At 36.4% G+C, this 20,949-nt stretch overlaps 1 protein-coding gene across 1 annotated transcript in view; it reads left to right on the forward strand.

The window, feature by feature from the left end:
- Positions 1-20,949, forward strand: part of LOC118405952 (oxysterol-binding protein-related protein 6-like) — a 66,738-nt gene that overhangs the window by 11,327 nt on the left and 34,462 nt on the right. The gene's annotated exons all lie outside the window — the stretch shown is intronic.

Genomic DNA, 20,949 nt, shown 5'->3' on the forward strand with positions numbered 1-20,949 from the left:
GTGCACAAAAAAGGTGGCCAAGGAAGGCTATACTATACAATTTGAAGTTAGATTGGAACTTTTACAAATGACAACAGATGTATGTGTGTCTGAATGTCTGAGAAATGTGTACATTCTTTGTGTATGTACAATGAATGAATGTCTGTGAACATGTATGTGGCTTTTATGGTCATGTATGTTTTCTCTGTAAGTCGTTAAAAAAAAGGATAATTCAAACCTGCTAATTTTGCTTGTATCTGGTAAAGCAATTTAACGAGGTATATTTGAAAATATGACTCCTGTGTTAGACCTCATGGTGCATCTGTCACAAATGGTGGCCCCCCTCCCCACCCCAGCACATCTAGATCTAGTCTTCTACTGTAGCACTCAGATTACATTAGAAACATTAAAAAACACCTCCAAGTTTGGAACAATCTCACACCTTCAAAGACCTTCACCTTTATAAAGTTTATATGCTAATGATATGTCCTCAATCTCTCCTACCTTCAACTTCAAGTTTATACTATTACAAATCATGGCATAGTTTCATGATAAATTATGGTTTAATTATTGTTCCTGTTCCCTTGTGAATCTTGTCATTTCACAGAATTATTTTAGGCATCTAAATAAAAAGAATCTGATTCAGTTAAAGAAATACTGACAGAATTTTGTTATTTGGGATATGGACATAAATGTCCATTAAATAATTTATGGAACACTGTTCTATGAAATGTTTAAGCAGGAAAGTTTTTAGAAATCTCATTTCTTTAAGTCAAATTGCCCTCAAAATTACTCTTTCTCTCTCTCTCTCTCTTCCTCTCTCTCTCTCTCTCTCTCTCCCTCTCTCTGTCTCTTCATCTCTCCCTCCCTCTCTCCTCTCTGTCTCTTTTTTAATGTATGAAGGGTATTTAACGTTTTATGTATTGGTGCAGGTGCATGTGAATTGTTATTAGCTGTATTGAATGTTACTACCCATAAAGTATAACAGAAAAAATAGCAATGGTTCCTGAAAAAACTTAAGTATGATCCATACTTCCTAAATTCAGAGTGGTGCAGGTAAAATTTGTCTGGTGCAGGTAATTTTCAATGTTACCTGCACCAGTGCAGGTATGCAGAAAAAAAGTATTTCGAGCTCTGAAATTAATTGCATGCTCAGCACAGACCACCTTTTCCCTGTGTGGCTGCCCTGATATTGCAGTCCATCTCCTGACATTTCATTGTGGCAGTTTCGAAAGGTCAAAACCATCGCTGCCTCATTTCATCCAATCACGTCCCTGTACTTTATTAGACCGTATTACCAATCTAAGCTCTGGTTCTCGGATTTGCTGCTTCATTTGAAACAGGAAAGAAAAAGATAACAATCTTACAACAGTTTACAACTTTGGATATGACTCAATCCCCAAATATGTAAATTATGCAATTTGGGACTCATGGCTCAAAATATTAGTATTTTTACCTACAAAATTGACCAATACTGGTGGTAAAAGCTTTTAATCTAAGCAAATAAAACTTTTTAAAAGATACAATTATTATGATCCCTTCCTCATTTTCTGATGCTTTGCTGTTTCTCAGTCATTACATCTAATTGGGATTTCTAAATTTGTTCCAGTATAAATTTTGATTTAGGCTGGTGTCTAACAATGATGAATGTAATTATTGGAATTTATGGATTATTGGATTGTCGATTTGTCGTTGAAACTCAATGTATTTTCAAGTTCTGTATGATATTCAGAGGGGGTCCCTTTATGGTTAGGACATTTGAAAATGTAGAGTAAAAGTTGGCATTCTGAGGTTACCCATGAGGGATTTTAATTCCTTTTTAGTTTTTACACCATGCATGATTTGAAGGATTTTTGGTCAGTTTCGAAGGTCATATCAACATTTTTCAAATTTGATCAGACATTGTTTCACCAGTGAATACTAGCAAAGCAACACATGTACACTAGTTGTAAATTAGCATAATGGCCCTCATTCAAAGCGGTGGCTAAAAATTACAACATGGTAGCCTGTTAGGCTAAAATACACTAGCTAGAACCCTACACTGTATTTTACCCTTTTGATTACATTATGACCTCTAGTTTTCTGCATTTATTTATTTCTTTCAACTCTCAACAGACCACCCTCAAATCCACTCCAGTACTCAGTCCTCCATTTGCTACATACTGTAACAATCCTTCACTAATTGCACCAGTCAATTTTAGATCAATACGCATTATCCTGAATCTGTACCCTTGTATAACGGTATTACAGTAAATGTCCTATTTTGCCCTTCAGTTTCCCATTCTGTCCTTCAGGCGTCCATTATTCCCCCCCCCCCCCCGCCACCCTGTGACAGATGACCCAGCCCCGAGTAGAACTAATCACAGCGGCTTGTAACAAGCCTGGCTGTTGTAAGTCAGCTGCGCATGTTTAATTCATCCCCCCTGGCTGCGACTCAAATCAATGCACCCGCCTCCCATTGACGGTCCTCTGCTGTTAGGGATGCTCCGCCGCTCGTCCCTCCAAGCTGTCAATCAAACCCGCGCTGCCTCTCATTGATTCCTGAGTGGATTCCATCGCAGGGAGAGGACGGGAGACCTTGGAATTTTTGCATACGGATTGCGCGTGTGGGAGTGGGTGACTGACTGTGAAGGGGGCTGTATCCTCACACATCCTGCTGTATAGCCAACCAATCGGGAGGCTCAGTCGGGGAGAGAAGGAGAAATAAAACCTTCTCTTCTCTGAACATTTGGAAAGTCTGATTTCCTACGCTGAAGCGGTGAGAAGCTGTGTGATTTGTGTTTGACAGAGGAACGACGGCCCGTTGGGAATTGTGCCGCGGCCGTAGCCGAATCCCCGCGTAGCGTTGCCTAACAAATGTGGAGGAGCAGCTTGTGCTGGGAAGGAGCTGTGTCCTCACCGGGTGAAGTATCGGCCCAAGATTGCGTGTATTGGTTGGGGAATACGCCGGTCCGTGTGTCTACCAGCCGTATCATCCAGCCGAGCACGTTCTCTGTAATGGGGGAGGATCCGCGTGTGCCGAGGGTTCGCTTCTTTGTCAGCGCTTGAAGAACAGCTGGTTCGTGGAGATTTTAACCGATGACTATGAAGCGCGTGTGTTTTCGTAGTCAGGACGAGGTGATTCTGCTGCCCGCCGCGCCGAGCGTAGACGACTCCACGGGGAACCATCCCCGACCCCCCAGGAAACCGTTGGTGAGGCAGAACGCAGTGTGTGCGGTAGGTCAGAGTTGGATTTCTCTATGTAACATGCATTGTGCTTAGTACATTCAATATTCCTATTTGTTATACTTATAGTGTATTCAGTTTGTGACTGTTATCTTTACCTTTAGAACAACAGTTTATTTTTTGTTCAAAATATCTACTCACTAGATTTGATATTTTTCCGTATATAAAGCCTAATATAACTTATATTTACAGAAATATATATCTGTTTGAGTCTTCTCTATCTACTGCAGGTGTTATTCAATATCATGAGATATCAATTATTAATAAACTTTTACTAAGCTAATACCAAATAATAACTTTATTTATAGTCTACATGAACAGTACAGTTTTTAGAAGATATTTTTGGATAGTTGTTTGATTATTCTCATTACAGTGTATAGTTACTGTATTTTGTGTATAAACCTAGCCTGTTTTTCTGTTGAAATTTAAATATTCATTTATAATTGTTGTCTGTAGCACAAAGCATGGAGTCATGTGCTAATAAAATACAAGGGATAATACTTAAACTCTAGGGACAGTACATTAACAAAATCTAGTGTTAAAATATATAGTGATTTCAACTAGGACAGTTTTTGGATGGTAAAAATAAAACCCTTACCGAGCCTCAACATTTTATTACATTGTGGTTAACAGTAATGGAAATTATATTGGTGCAGTAAAGGTGGTAATTTGCGGCTTGTGAGGGAAGTTGTAACGCAAACTTATTCAATTATTGATTTATTTATTGCCAATATTTCCTTGCGGATGTCTGGTTGTCTGGGCCGTTTGGCCTCTCCGTCAATTGCTTCTCAGGGAAAATTGTTAAAGATGTATATATAATAAAGTAAACGTTTAGATTTAAGCATATTTTCTATCCTAGGTCCAATATACAAGAATATTATTGTGATCATTAATGAATAACAGTAAAAAGCTGTGTTACTTTTGAATAAGACCCTTTAGATTTCAAGGAGAAAATCCTGAAAATGCTATGATATACTGTAGTTCAAAATAATTCAAACGTCACTCGATAAAGATTTTAGCTATTAATATCATTATCAATTATGAGCAATTGATCATTCATTGATCATTTTTAACTTTAGGAGTTATGATTGATATATGGAATTTTATGATAGTCCACTTCATTCATACATAACATAACATAACACAACAACAACAATACAATTTCAGACTATTGAATATTTAATTGCATTTTTGATATAAAAGAAAAAAAAACTAGTCGGGGAAAAAGATGACAACCTCAGAAGTTGCTCTCATTTCCAATGTCAAATGCAAAAATAGCATGTTTTTTTCAACTCACTCTGCAAACTGACATTAGGCAAATTATGAGATATGCAATACAATCTAACAATCTAACATTGTATCTGATGTTGTTTAATTCACACAGTTTATTTCTTTCATATCACTGGTAAACTGTCTTTTTGTACAGTATACATACAATGTGAGTAGGGGTGGGTACCGGTACAGAAAATTCTGGACTAGGTACTGTTTAGATCCAGAGGATTAGGTCCAGGTCTGGACCTGAACCTCGACCTGATTGTGAAATTGGAAGCTTGTGAATGTGCAATACAATGTGTTCATTTCTCTACAAAGGAATCTGTTTGGTCGGGTATATGACTTCCACTGGCACTTTCAAATCCTATCCCTGTGTAACTTAAAAATTGCCTCTGTTAACTTGACAAAGTTTGACTATAGAATTTTTACTTTGTAAAAATGACAACAAGAAAAAAAACCTTTTTGTACCAGTATACACCCAACCCTAGTTTCGAGCCATGTTTTTGCAGCTGGGCATTATTGGACGAGGATGATTCTCATCTCCACAGCAGATTGGGACCCAGACTCCAGGGGAATAGGGCACGGTGATAAGGATTCCAATAACGTGTTGCCATGGCAACGTGCACAGTAAAACTCAAGAGCGAGACTGTATCAGGAAACATGGGCCATAATAAGTCAATGTGTCGGTTCATATCATAATCCCTCGTTTAATATGAAGTATTACAAAGCTTGATTGACATACCAAAAAGTACACTTTATTATGGTCAACTGCAAACTGCAAATTACAAAATAGATCTTGACTTAAGACTCTAGTAACACACCAAACAATGTCAGGGTAATATACATTGTACGTCATGAATGTATAAAATCTTGAATTACGCTTTCAAAGAGGAGGCTATAAATGTTTGTTTTTTTAATATTTGTGGTTTTGGTTATCTAATGTTGAGTTGCATGACTCAAGAAGTTGTTGATAAAGTATTTAGTTTAGAACTGGTAGAACTAGTCCTTTGTCAGACATGACAGACATTCCAGGTCATGAGGTCAATGGAAAGGTCTACTATTTCAGGGGAGTTTTTTTATATGCCTGTGTATTCTTTTTTATGTGAATTTATTTTCCATATGCTAGTTACGTGACTGTAACTTACAAATTCAAATCTACCTTACACTTCAATGTTTCATAATCTGATGTAGTAGAAAATACTTCAATTCAAGTTAGTGCACACCTTAACATAGACACTGTCCGACTCATATGCAGTACTTATGGCCTGGTATAGTTATATTACCTCAAGTTCAATGAAAAATGGAGGTATTTTTGGTCTGTTTTGTCTGCATTCTGTATCATAAAGTTAGAACGTCTGGATGGATTACAATATTTGGTATGTGAGTTGGTCACAGGAAAATGAAGGTCAAGGTCAATTTTGTGCCCCCAGGTGGCTGACCTTGATACTGCAGCAAAACTTCCAGGTTTTGTATCTTTTGTGCTGGACATGATATAGTATGACTCCACTACGTCTACAAGATTTCAACCAATATTTTGCAGCACAGTGATTGTCTTCATAAGGGAATAAAGTATGGGATCAAAATTAATGTGGTTGATGTGACAAGTCTGGAGCATTTTTGCAGAAATAAATGAAGATTCATGACTCATTATCTGAGGCATCTTGGTAACCATGAAATTTCACCAGCTAAAAATATCTCTCTAATGTGCACCAATGTCATCCAGACATGACGTTATCTCTTCATATAATAACGGTGTATCTGACATTTGTGATGGAGCAGCCTATCAGTGCCCAAAGGGTTGGTCTCAGTGTGCCTGCTTACATAATGCTATGAGTGAACCTGAAACCAGCGCTTGAAATACACACCTGCAAACACAAACACATTTTACTTGGCGCAACGTCATTCTAAACCCAGGTTGTACAGTGCCCAACGTCAAATTTTGCAGTTGGAACACTGCTTTCACCCACCTATGCTCATAAGCTTTAAATTTATTTCTTGATACAGTAAAAAATCAGTAGTAACAAAGATAATGGATCAGTAGCCGATTTGCAGAAAGTAATAACTTGGAAGTGGGGCTACCTGAAATGTTGATGGCACCACCTTTTCATCCTTTTTATGAACCTAAAAGTTTTCATCCTTTTATGAACCTAAAAAGTTGTCCCTTTTATGAACCTAAAAAGTTGTCCCTTTTATGAACCTTAAAAGTTGTCCCTTTTTTATAAATCTAACATGTTGTCATCCTTTTATGAACCCAAAAGTTGTCATACTTCTATTAGTCTAAAAACTTGTCATCCATTTATGAACATAAAAGTTGTATTCCTTTTATGAATCTAAAAGTTTTCATTCTTTTATATGAACCAAAAATGTTGTAGACTTTTTATGAACCTAAAAATTTGTCACTCATTCATGAACCTAAAAAGTTGTCCTTTCATGAACCTAAAACTTTTATGAGACTAAAAGTTGTTTTATGGACACAAAGAGTTGTCATCTTTTTTTAAAACCAAAAAGTAACAGTGTCATTCTTTTTTTGAACCTGAAAGTTTTCATCCTTTTATAAACATAAAAGTTACCATCCTTTTCTGAACCTAAAAGTTGTCTTTTATTCTGAACCTAAAAGTTGCCATCCTTTTCTGAACCTAAAAGTTGCCATCCTTTTCTGAACCTAAAAGTTGTCTTTTTTTCTGAACCTAAAAGTTGCCATCCTTTTCTGAACCTAAAAGTTGCCATCCTTTTCTGAACCTAAAAGTTGCCATCCTTTTCTGAACCTAAAAGTTGCCATCCTTTTCTGAACCTAAAAGTTGCCATCCTTTTCTGAACTTTAAAAAGTTGCCATGTCATCCTTTGATGAACCTAAAATGTTGCCATGTCATCCTTCGATGGACCTAAAAAGTTTTTACCCGTTGATGAAAATTGAAACTTTGAAGTTGTACTTTGATGAACCAAAAATGTTGTCATACTTTTAGGAAGAGAAAGTTGTTATCCTTTCCTGAACCTAAAAGTTGCCATCCTTTTCTGAACCTAAAAGTTGCCATCCTTTTCTGAACCTAAAGGATGTCATCCTTTGATGAACTTAAAAAAGTTGCCATCCTTTTATGAACCTAAAAAAGTTGCCATCCTTTTCTGAACCTAAAAGTTGCCATCCTTTTCTGAACCTAAAAGTTGCCATCCTTTTCGGAACCTAAAAGTTGCCATCCTTTGATGAACTTAAAAAAGTTGCCATGTCATCCTTCGATGGACCTAAAAAGTTTTTACCCGTTGATGAAAATTGAAACTTTGAAGTTGTACTTTGATGAACCAAAAATGTTGTCATACTTTTAGGAAGAGAAAGTTGTTATCCTTTTCTGAACCTAAAAGTTGGTATCCTTTTGGAAACGCAAAAGTTGACATCCATTTATGAACCTAAAAGTTGTAATCCTTTTATAAACCTAAAAGTTGTATCTATAATGTAACTGCCTTAAGCTCCAATGCTTCCATTTCAGTAACATGTTCACCACTAGGGAAATGTTGCAGACATAATGGCATCTGTAATTCAGTTTCGGTCTGAAGAACTCATTATTGAGATGGAAAATGATCATGATCAGGAATTAAATCAGCGATAGAGTGGAGGTTATGTGATCATGTTACATATAAACTGTTGAGATAACATAGTTACATTGTATATTGTGTACATTACATTCTATGGATATGATTTATTATTAGACAATCTTGCAAATAATACTTATAGAATCAATCAAATTCTACAACAGGACAAATTATGGAGATTGCTTCTGGATAATTTTCTGTGATCCTGTTTTGGGGTCAAATAATTGTCATAAGCAGTCAAACACACTTTAAAATATAGATAATGCATGCATGTACAAATGTACACATCAGTACAAGGTAGATGAAAAGGTAGATTTGGAGATACATTTGGAGGTACATGTGCATTTTGTAAAGGTAAATAGTCCCCATAGCCTTTTTGAGGCCATAGGAGCAGTTGTTGATCTGCTGTCTCCAAGGCACAGTATTGGAAGGTGTAGCCCATCCCTTTCCTTCCACTGCCTTTTACCTCCCCACCTGAAGTCTGGTATCTGTCTTACAACTAGGTGTAGTGAGGAAAGTTGTGTTAAGTGTCTTTCCCTAGGCTAGGAGACAGCATCTAGCCAAGAATGCCAGGAATCAGTGACCTCTCAATCTTGTGTCCACTAGCTTAGCCACTAGACCATTCCATGCGACAAACAGTTGCACAGAATATCCACGTCTTTAGAAGTTTGTCAAAGTAAGAGACTTTCAGATGCAAATTTAATCAACGATTATTTTTGTCTGTGTTACAGAAACAAAATCCTTCACATTATTAGAAATATTACATGTATTTATGCATGATACATTGTATATCATGCATTTATTTGTATCAGTGTCAGTTTATAAAATATAATGCAGTAGGGACAAGTTTATATCATATTTTCATGGCTTATATGAATAGTTATATAAATTAGCTATAGAAATTATCAATGCAAAATGTGACCAATATTGTACATGCATGTTGAAGCGTAAGTTTATCAATAAAATGATATATAGTATTTTTAATTCATTCTGTAATTTGAGGTCTTTTTGTCAATAGATGGTATGATATCATTATGAACTTATTAAGAAAAGCATGCTAATTGAATTTTGGTCTTTCATGTCTCAGTTATACTGTTACAGTATTACTTTCATTCACAAAGTATCATTATAAATATAGTTTATAGACCTATAGAATGCTACCTTATTTGTTATGAATATATCTTTTAATTTGGAGATAATTAAAATAGCTGACCATGTAATTTGGTTACACTCTTTCGCTTGAAAAGTTACAAATTTCAAATTCTTAGATCAAAGTGTCTTAATCAAAATCTACCCCAAACTGACAAAAGAACAGATAGTTTGGCTTCTGAAATGAAATTATGTTGGGGAAACAATCTATGATGATAAATTTGGGGGTCTCAACTCTCATATCCATAAGTCTTAACCCCAAATTGACAAAAATAATTAGCATTTCGGTTCATGACGTCAAAACATGTCCCGGAAGTATGGTAGTTCCGGTTGTTTGAGGGTCTATAGACGTCAGTACAGTACTTTTCCTGAAGTCGGGGCAGAGAGGGTGATGTCATATCGTACGATGGAATTGCGTGGGTGGAACATTGTTCAATGAAGGGGCTATATCGACTGCGTCTAACAGTATTATGGGGTATGATGGAGCGATGAGAAAATGTCTGCTTCCGTCCGACCTGCCTTGCAAATTACTCGGGCAAGGGTAATTGGTATGGATTTCCTATAGGTGGCGATGAAATCATGCTGCCACAAGACAAGTAATTTCTTGGGGCATTTCATCATCTCAGTGCAGAGTTGTACGCTTCTTTCATGCTTGGAATGGTCGGGTGAAGGTCTGGTTGAATGATTTTAAAGCAGATTTTGGAAAGCTGGAACGATGTGCATTTTTTCTTTGTAGGTTATAACATTGATTCTCATCCAACGCAAGGTGAAATCATGTTTCTGTATCTGTAATAATTCTATATCAGATCTATATACTATAGGCAGTATAACTGCCCTTCAGTGTAACACACCAGCTTCTGTTTGTTTGTATTGCATACAAGGTAAACTGCCTCATGGTGTAACACACCAGGTTTGTACTGAAGAGTACATGCTAAATATACGGACAGATTTATTTGATCTACTCAAAACGGAAAGAACCCCTACTCTTTTTGATAAGTGTGGTGGGTTCTTTAACATGCTTGAGGTGTGGCTCTCCTCAAAACTCGAGGGATGTCCCTATTCAAAGTCAGGTACTAATTTCTACCTGAGTAAAGCGAGGACTTTTGTGAAAAAGTGTTTTTTTTATAGCTCAACGTTGGGGACAATTTTGGATAAAATCATTATAGAACTTGTTTCTAGTTGTACCAGTCTGAAAAAATTGATCCTTTGTAAAAAAAGAAACGGATTCTGGATGTAGCAAAATAGAGCATTGTTTTGAGTATTGCCCATTCACACATTTTCACCTAAACCTGACCTGTACCTCAATTTTCTATACTGGCACCCACTCCTATTTTGCACACTTTATTCTAAACCCTTTGATAGTGATATTAAAATCATATAGTAAGAGGGCATCATATAGACAGAGGGCTTGGAGGACATCTTTAATCAGATAACACTTATTGAAACAGACTATCTGATCGAGAAAATGTGTGATAATGTAGTACAGACTTTTCCCTCTGACTTCTTTTATGCTGGTAATCCAGTTCAGTGCACTATTCTTTTACATCTGAGGACCAGTGAATCCCCTTGATGAGGCCTTAAGGTTCACTTCAATGTACAACGTGGGCTTAACATAAGTGAGGAACAAGGGTATTACAGGCCTTGTGGGGAATTTCAAATGCATAGGCACTAAAACTGGTTCCTGGAAAATAAAACTGTAATAAAACCACATCCCTAACAAGGCCACAGACCTTCTTGTCTAGCACACCAATTTGACAGATTTTGAAAACATGGTCTCTTCTGGAACCTGGAAACATTGGATTTAGCCCTCGGCTGCTTTTTATTTTACCGTAGTTCTGACTACAGAGAAAATGTTATTGGAAAGTGGAGAACTTGGAAGTGGGATTTAATGTTAGCGTGGGTGGGTTTTGCAGTTTGCGTGGGTGGGTTGAACGTCCCCGCGGATGCGTGGGTGGCGGGATCGCTGCAGGCGATGGATCCCACGGCACACTTCTAGTGGCTTCAATGATGCGTTGATAATGATGAGTCGGCAGAAATCCATCCCCGATGACTCCGTACGCCGTTCGGCAGGCGGATTTATTTTCTGAATGGCGGAGCACGGTACGGTCAATGAGCAACGGACGGGATGGATGACATCATCCTTCCAGCCGCCGATTTTGTCGGGCGCATCCATTTGTTAGGAAATTTGATAGCTCATAGAGACAGCATATGACTGAGAATAGAATTGTCCTTTAAAAGGAAATAGTAGCATTTTGGTAATAGGGCAAATTCCATTTATAGTAAAGGCAGAACGCAGTTGAACTGTGCATTAAAATCCCAAAATAAGTTATTCTAATTTTCATGTAGATTGAATTGTCTTCTTGTAATTGAAAAATTGTATTTGCATACTTTTTGAAATGAATTTGTTACAGGTAGGAGGTGACATGTACCCACCATTGACATAATCTTAATCAAAATGCATATACGTATTGTGTTTTTTTGATTAATAAATTCTGATTAATATTTATAATGATATTCTAAGTGTTGGAAAGACATTTAAATGTATACAAAAATATACTAATCCCTGCGCATAATTGATAGAAGTATTACTCCTTTTTTGCAAAATTAAAAAAAAAGTTTTTCAACTTTACCTGTCCTTAGTGCTGAATAGTGACTTATTCTGCACATGTACAATTTCTGTGCTTAAAGTAGCAAAAACAACACTTTGTTGCATTGATTGAATCTTTTGCAATGATTACTTACTTTTTACTAGATGTACTACTAAAAACCTATTTTGTTCTTCTATAGAAGGTATTAACAAGAGGGTTTTTCACCTGAACATGATACCCTCACAGAGGGTTTTGTTCAGTATTTGATTGAGATTGAGATTGAGGGTTTACAAAGAGAATAGTTGAAGATTAATCAGAATAGTACTAGTAGATGAAATGCTTTCAAAAACAATGTGGTTGCTTTGATTTGAAGATTTAAAGGGAATTGCTGCCTTTATATCAAATGTCCGTTGGGGCTCATAAAAGGAATTTTCCATTGAAAAAGAAACCATCATTAGTGAAGACAGTGTAAAAGGTTATCATGGGGGATGATTAGGGTCGTTAGAAGGTGCTCAAACTGACGGCTTGGGACTCATTAGTAACTTAACAAGGGACTGGGTTACAAGGGGCAAACCATTAGTGACGTAGCAAGGTGGAGGAGTCAAAGGGACAAGTCATTAGTGACTTGACATATTTCAAGAGTTTTAGGGGCAAGCTTTTAGTCTTGTTCTAAGTGTACTTTGTAAAGGATTAGAATCATTAGTGCCTCAGAAGATACCAATTTATTTGTATAATAGATATATAGAGAAGTTTATTTGCAAGTTCGTGCCCGAGGGCTAATTGCAAGTACATGGTATACACATAGTGACAATGGACAGTCATAAACAATGTTCTAATCTAATACTAGTGTTGGCTATTTCTAAGCAGGTTGGGTTTGACTTCTTTTTTTGGAAGCAGAGGGAGACGAAAAGCCCCACATTTTCTAAAATTTGTGGGTTCTGCGATTTCAAGAGAAAAGTGGCCTTCTGTTTGTCTGTCAATGTGGGGAAGTTGGGATAAGTCTTTGTGACTTCTCTAAACAGGGTGATTCTTTCGGTTTCGTTGAATGAACATTTGGAAATGAAATGTGTTTCGTCTCCCACTGCTTTAGATGTACAATATTTACAAATCCTTTCACACACTGGTAATCTATAAGCACTTAGGAGAAGTTTTGGATGTTATACAGAGAGCCTGGACAATATGCTATATTCAAGCGTACAAAGTTATGATAGAAGTTACATGTAGCTATTACTCATAGCTCTCTTATCTAGGAGATTTGAGAACATAGAGAATTGACATGTATATGGCATAATTGTAGCCTATTATGATCATACTGAGTATGCAATTCTGATTGTAATATCTATGACTTTGAACACTTTCAAAATGGCCTGGGCTCATCAACCAAATTATAACATTACTGTATGCTTCAAGTTTTAGTCTTATCATGTATTTTGCTGCTTTTCATGACATTGTTATTTTTCCATGTCATTTCATGTCTTTTGTATTACTCAACATCATCTCTACGTCGGGGTATGATGTTGTGTGATATCATTGTATAACGATGATATGCATATGGATCCGACCCGGCCCCATATCATATCATACATGCATGTGTCATTCTTTGGTGCTTTCCCTCACAGGTGACCGGTGAAAGGAAATATGCATTTCAGAATCAGAAAAGCAGATACGGGGTATGTACTGATGCACAGCTGATGCAGATTGATACATGTGTAGCTGTGGTGTGGTAGACAGATGTTTACATGTACATACAGATGTAGATACTGCATCTGTACATGTACATTGCATAGCTACTGTTACAGTTACTGTAGTTGTGGTGTAGTAGACTAGCCTGTGCATCTTCTGCAGATGTATACATAGGTGTTGCAGCTGTACATGTGCAGCTGTCATGCATAGATGCATCTATGCATGTACCTGTAGCTGCTGTTACTGTAGTAACTGTTGTGATGTGGTAGACTAGCTGGTGCATCTGCTGCAGATGTATACATAATTGCTACAGCTGCACATGTGTAGCATGGGTAGCTGTCATGTGCAGATGGAGATGTACAATGTTGATGCTGCATCTGTACATGTACATGTACATTGTGTAGCTGCAGTTACTGTAACAGTAGTCGTGGTGGTATGGTAGACTAGCCTGTGCATAGCATCTGCTGTAGATGTATGCATAATTGCTACAGCAGCACATGTGTAGCTTGAGTAGCTGTCATGTGAAGATGCAGATGTACAATATAGATGCTGCATCTGTACATGTACATTGTTCATTGTGTAGCTGCAGTTACAGTTCTTGTGGTATGGTAGACTAGCGAGTATATTTGTTGCAGCTGAAGATCTATACATATAAAGTAGCATGTGTAGCTACTGCAGATGTAGCTATAGATTCTATAGCTACAGATGTTTATGAGTAGCTGCTGCAGATGTACATGTGTAGCTGTAGAATATAGAAGCTGCACCTATACATTCTGTAGCTGCAGTTACAAATTTTAAAGCATTCCTTTCTTGATTTTCTTTCATAATCCAACAATGATGTTGTGTTGTTTTGTTAGGCAGTTTTGCTATAGTTGTAGACTAAGATGATTTATAAAATTTAGACACAGCTCCACATTGCACATGTATGGCATGTACAATGTAGCTGTGGTGTTGTTACTAAGTTGGTATAGCTGATAACAATCATTACTTCATTCACAGGAAGGATCATTACATTTTACACCTCTTTCAACCTTCCTTCTTTCCTATCTTCCCGCCTCTCATTTTTCTGTCATTCTCTTTTTTCCGCTTTCTATTTGTTCCCTGGGGCTTTCTTCCTCTTTTTTTCTGCCTTTAGAAATGAAATATTATTGCAATTTCAGTCAAATGCACCAAGACGATTTATTTCTTCTAAAGTTTTTTTCTATATCTATTGGAACAGTAGGCCAAAGACAAACAGGCAAAATTGGCAGCTTACTTCCTTTATTTCATTAAAAAGGAATCATGCTAAAGATAAGTATTTAAATGTGACTTGTTTATAACATGTGTTGGAAGGGAGTACGTGATTAACGAATATTCAATTCTGAATCAAACATTGTCGAATATGGAATGCTAATTGCAAAAAACAAATATTGCAAAAGCACTTACTACATGTACGTGTAAATGTACATGTAGCTTAAGAAAGAGGAAATTTCCCTCTTACCAAGATTCAAGTATGTGCTAAGTACCAGAAGTAATACTTTTGGATGAATGTTAAGAGCTAAGTTTTAAAATGGCCATACTTGGAAAGAATGCACATGTACATGTAACTTGACAAAAATGCAAATATACCTCTCACTTAGATTTGAGTATGTCTAAAGTACCGGAAATAATTCTTTGATGGATTTTCGTAGCCAAGTTTTAAAACAGCCATACTGGAAAAGAATGCACATGCACATGTAACATGACAAAAAAATGTAAATATCCCTCTCCTCTTACTTACTTTGGTCGAGTTCCCTTTCAAATGAAGAGACTTGACTATCTCGAAAGTAACGGAAATAATGCTTTTTGATGGATTTTTGTATCACGGTTTTTAAACAGCCATACTGCAAAAGATAGCACATGTTATTGTATATGGAACTTGACAAAAATTGATATGCCTCTCTCTGAAGTTTGTCTAAAATAACGTAAATAGTGCTTCAAAATTTGATGGATTTTAGTACCACAGTTTTTAAACAGACATACTGCAAAAGAAAGCACTTGTATTATATAACCTGACAAGAAATGTAAATTTCAATCTCACTGAGATTTGAGTTTGTCTAAAGTAACGGAAATAGTGCTTTTTGATGAATATTAGCAGCCCAGTTTTTAAACAGCCGGACTTTAAAAGAAAGCACATGTATATGGAAGTTGACAAAAAATGTAAATTTCCCTCTCCCAGAGACTTGAGTGTGTCTAAAGTACCGTGGATGATGCGGCGCGTTTGACAGCCGTAAGCTCAAGATAGATGGCACTACGGGAGGGGAACGTAAGCGTCTGATTGGTGGTGGTGATTTGGGTATTCCCGGGGGTATTCTATTTCCGGTGTCGGGACATAATAGCTTGTCCCGATTGCATGATGAAGGGAAATGAATGGATCAGGTTTCCGAGAGGCCCAATAGGGTAGCATGTTAGGAACACAGAGAACAGGAACATGATAATTATACAAAATAAATATAACTGGAAAGGGTAGCATGTTAGGAACACAGAGAACAGGAACATAATAATTATACAAAATAGATATAACTGGATAGGGTAGCATGTTAGGAACACAGAGAACAGGAACATGATAATTATACAAAATGAATATAACTGGATAGGGTAGCATGTTAGGAACACAGAGAACAGGAACATGATAATTATACAAAATAAATATAACTGGAAAGGGTAGCATGTTAGGAACACAGAGAACAGGAACATAATAATTATACAAAATAGATATAACTGGATAGGGTAGCATGTTAGGAACACAGAGAACAGGAACATGATAATTATACAAAATAAATATAACTGGATAGGGTAGCATGTTAGGAACACAGACAACAGGAACATGATAATTATACAAAATAAATATAACTGGATAGGGTAGCATGTTAGGAACACAGAGAACAGGAACATGATAATTATACAAAATAGATATAGCTGGATAGGGTAGGGTGTTAGGAACACAGAGAACAGGAACATGATAATTATACAAAATAAATATAACTGGATAGGGTATCATGTTAGGAACACAGAGAACAGGAACATTATAATTATACAAAATAAATAATACTGGATAGGGTAGCATGTTAGGAACACAGAGAACAGGAACATGATAATTATACAAAATAAATATTACTGGATAGGGTAGCATGTTAGGAACACAGAGAACAGGAACATGATAATTATACAAAATAAATATAACTGGATAGGGTAGCATGTTAGGAACACAGAGACCAGGAACATGATGTTTATACAAAATAAATATTACTGGATAGGGTAGCATGTTAGGAACACAGAGAACAGGAACATGATAATTATACAAAATAAATATAACTGGATAGGGTAGCATGTTAGGAACACAGAGACCAGGAACATGATGTTTATACAAAATAAATATAACTGGATAGGGTATCATGTTAGGAACACAGAGAACAGGAACATGATAATTATACAAAATAGATATAGCTGGATAGGGTATCATGTTAGGAACACAGAGAACAGGAACATGATAATTATACAAAATAAATATAACTGGATAGGGTAGCATGTTAGGAACACAGAGAACAGGAACATGATAATTATACAAAATAGATATAGCTGGATAGGGTAGGGTGTTAGGAACACAGAGAACAGGAACATGATGTTTATACAAAATAAATAATACTGGATAGGGTAGCATGTTAGGAACACAGAGAACAGGAACATGATGTTTATACAAAATGAATAATACTGGATAGGGTAGCATGTTAGGAACACAGAGAACAGGAACATGATAATTATACAAAATAAATATAACTGGATAGGGTATCATGTTAGGAACACAGAGAACAGGAACATGATAATTATACAAAATAAATATAACTGGATAGGGTAGCATGTTAGGAGCACAGGGAACAGGAACATGATAATTATTCAAAACAAATATAAATGGATAGGGTAGCATGTAAGGAACACAGAGAACAGGAACATGATAATTATACAAAATAAATATAACTGGAAAGAGTAGCATGTTAGGAACACAGAAAACATTGTTGATCAGGGGTAATTATAACGAAATTGATAAATATGCAAAATCTATCATAATTGTAAAAACTACATGGTAATTATGTAAAATAGACATGCCGTCATGTACAATAGGAAAATCATGATTATTATATTGAATGTACAGTTAACTGTCAATCCCATCTGCGTAAATCAGAATATAGTTTTTCATTGGAGGTAATATTTTTGATTAAATTGTAGTAGACACATGTGCTGTAATCTCACAAGCAAGTTTTATTATTGCCTGAATAGAACCGCATGTAATTCATGTCAGTATCCATTATAAATAGTTGCATCTAGATAAATAGCGGACTTGCTGACGCAGTACTTTTTATTGTCCAGACATTCAACCAATACAAAATTAATGACCACAGTAGCCACCATTTTTGAAGTGAAGGGAAAAATAATTGAATGAAACTTCATGTTCCTAGCCTGATAAATTTTCCCTTTTAGAGATGCCCTTGCAGTTTTATCACAGTACATATACATGTACATGACTTTGTACACTGTGAAAGGAAATATCTGTTTATAGGTAATTCTGCCACCTAAAATGCAGATGATCCTACAAGCTCTGACGTTACTGAAAAACTCGTAACTTTTTTAAAAGGTTAAACATAAAACATATCGTATGAGATCAAATTTTTTTATTTCATTGCAAAATGAATGTCATTATTCTCATCCATATAAATTCTTGATGAATCTGTTGTGATAGTTCAAAAGATGCATTTCATGACTCCATCTTTTGTTTGAAATGTAAAACTGTTTCTTTTTGTAATCCTCCAAATATTATACAGGTTAAACGATGTATTAACTTGTTAGTGCCCAGCCCATTTGCAGACTGCCGGCAATGCGTCATGTCTGCAGTAAGGCTTATCTCTGTAGGGATTGTTCATTTCATACACTTGTATGGGGGTTAGGGTGCCAACGCTTTAGGGTTGTACCTAGGGAGAGTAAATTCAATGGAATTTATGACAAAAGTATCCTTGGTTATCCAAGATATGTATGGAAATCATCTGTAATTTTCCAGCAATAGAATTGCCATTACACGATTGTCCAATGAAAGACGTCATTACACGATTTTCCAATAAAAGACGTCACCACGCGATTTTCAAGTGTAAGACGTTATCACCACTTTCCGGTAAGAGACGCCATTACATGATTTTCCAGTCAAGTACGTCAATGCAGGATTTTCCAATGAAAGACGTCATTACAGTGTAGTATCCTTTCTAAATAGCTTCACAGATTCGCAGCACCAAATATGGTGATGTTTAATGTAGGCATCATCGTCATAATTGTCATTTCTCGGTACTAAGCCTGAAATATGACTATTTCCATCTCCACACTGCCTGGTTTTTAATAAATCATGGCTGGAAAGTTCAATTATGTTGGTAACATTCATTATGCAGCAGTATTATGCTGTTACTGTTTAAATCAAAGAAAATTGGACTTTTTGAACTGAATATGAATATTCATGGTTGATGCCATAGTCCAATTTTCCCTCTGCGTTGGAAGTGATAGTAGTTGGATCCTGCTACAATATATTAAAGATTTGTTTGGAAGGTACAATTGATCAGAAAAAAGCTAATAATTTTGGTGATCCTCCAATTTGTGCAAATCATTATGTTTTGAAAAAAAGCAGTATCGAAATGTTATTCAATTGTTGGTTACATCAAATGATGCTCAATGATATTTCTAAAAAAAAGATCAGAAAAAAAAGAGCTAGGAAAGAAAAGAGTTTTTTAAATGTTTTGTATATATATATTATATATATACATTGTATGTATATTATATGTTATGATCATATTGAATCAATGACAGATAATGATACTCCTATATTTATGTTTTTTTCATAGATATACGTTGTGTATGGTAAAATTGGTGAAAGCACTTGCCTAATATTTAGAGCTATACGTGCCTTCTGCCAAGGTGTTATTAGTATCTCCCCTTGCATTTGAAAAGTCCACGATGTGTGAATAACAAAATTCTTTGTACATGCACACAGTCTTGTGTTTGAGTCAACCAATGTTTTTGGTGACTGTTTGTCACGTGTTCCTAGGGGAAATTCTGACTGGTTTTCATTGCACAATTGCATCTAGGTGTCATTGCTTATAGGTATACACTCCCAAATGTACATAATGTAAAGTATACATAGATAGTTAAATGTAGTGTTCACAAAGCAGCCCCAAATGTAAAGGAGTGTATTATATTTTCAAGGCATTGTAAACCCTGCATATCTACAAAAATCTATGAGCCAGTCAGAATTGCCCTGAGGAAGGTCACAGACAGTGTGTACAAAGGGTTTTGTCATTCAGTGACCTACCAACCTGATGAAACTATTCATGGAAGTGCTTGATGTGTATTGGCTTTGTCCTAGGCCTGTTTTCTCTTGTCTGCCTCCTCTGTCCTGCATATTACCTACACTAGAGTACACAACTGAGGAAAGATCCAGAAAATTTCAACATTGATTTTGATTACTTTGTACACAATATTCAAGGCTAAACTTAGTCTATCTCAATATAAGGGTACACAATTTTCTTTCCTTGGTTCTCTGCCAATTTAAGGTTACTAAACATTTAGCAATTAGAAAACAGAGAGCTAGGAGAAAAACTTGACAGTAGTCCAACTCCCCAAAACTGTGTGTTTTGGACTAGATCATCATCATCATATCTTGTCGCTGTAACTCCATATAGTCTCTTCAGACTAGATAGTTATCAATGACACCTAGCTGCAGTGCAAAGTCAACTACTAGTAGCCATTTTTGTGCCATAAAAAGATGACAGATGGTCATTGAAACGTCTGCTCTTGAAAAACAAGTGGTTGTCTATAAAGAACTTTGTTCTCCAGTCATTATTTACAGTGCGTGCCAAGGTTAGGCTAAGGTCACATTTCCACAAAGGGGCCCGGCCAGGCAGCTTTCGGGAACAATAAGTATGATATAAAAGACAACAATAACACAAAATGGACCAAAAATAATTCAACAGCATACATTGTTCATATTTATTGTCATGAACTTAAATTTTTCGATTCCGCAAACAGCCCGGCCGGGCCCCGGGTAGGAAATGTGAAGTAGGCGTTAGACAGTGCCATTGGGCTCAAATTGTTGCTCTGAAATATTTTATTTCTTATCTCTGCATTATCATTTAGAATCTGAGAACCAACAAAAGAAATTGGTGCAGCTAATGATAAGAGTACATGCAACATGATGATCAAGATTGTGCTCACACAAGTTATCTATCTCTCTGTAGGACGAGCCTCCCGATCTGGATACCCCTGGAGCCGGCAAATCCTCCCCTCAAGCTAACGGGCCCACACAGTCCAATGGAACTGCTAATGGAGCATCAAAAACTTAGAAACCCCACAACGGTGTCAACACAGAACAGTTTCTGGAGCCACTACAGAATCTGGCATCAACAACATCACTTAGCACATG

Source organism: Branchiostoma floridae, chromosome 18 (genome assembly GCF_000003815.2).
Source record: "Branchiostoma floridae strain S238N-H82 chromosome 18, Bfl_VNyyK, whole genome shotgun sequence".
Taxonomy (NCBI): Eukaryota; Metazoa; Chordata; class Leptocardii; order Amphioxiformes; family Branchiostomatidae; genus Branchiostoma; species Branchiostoma floridae.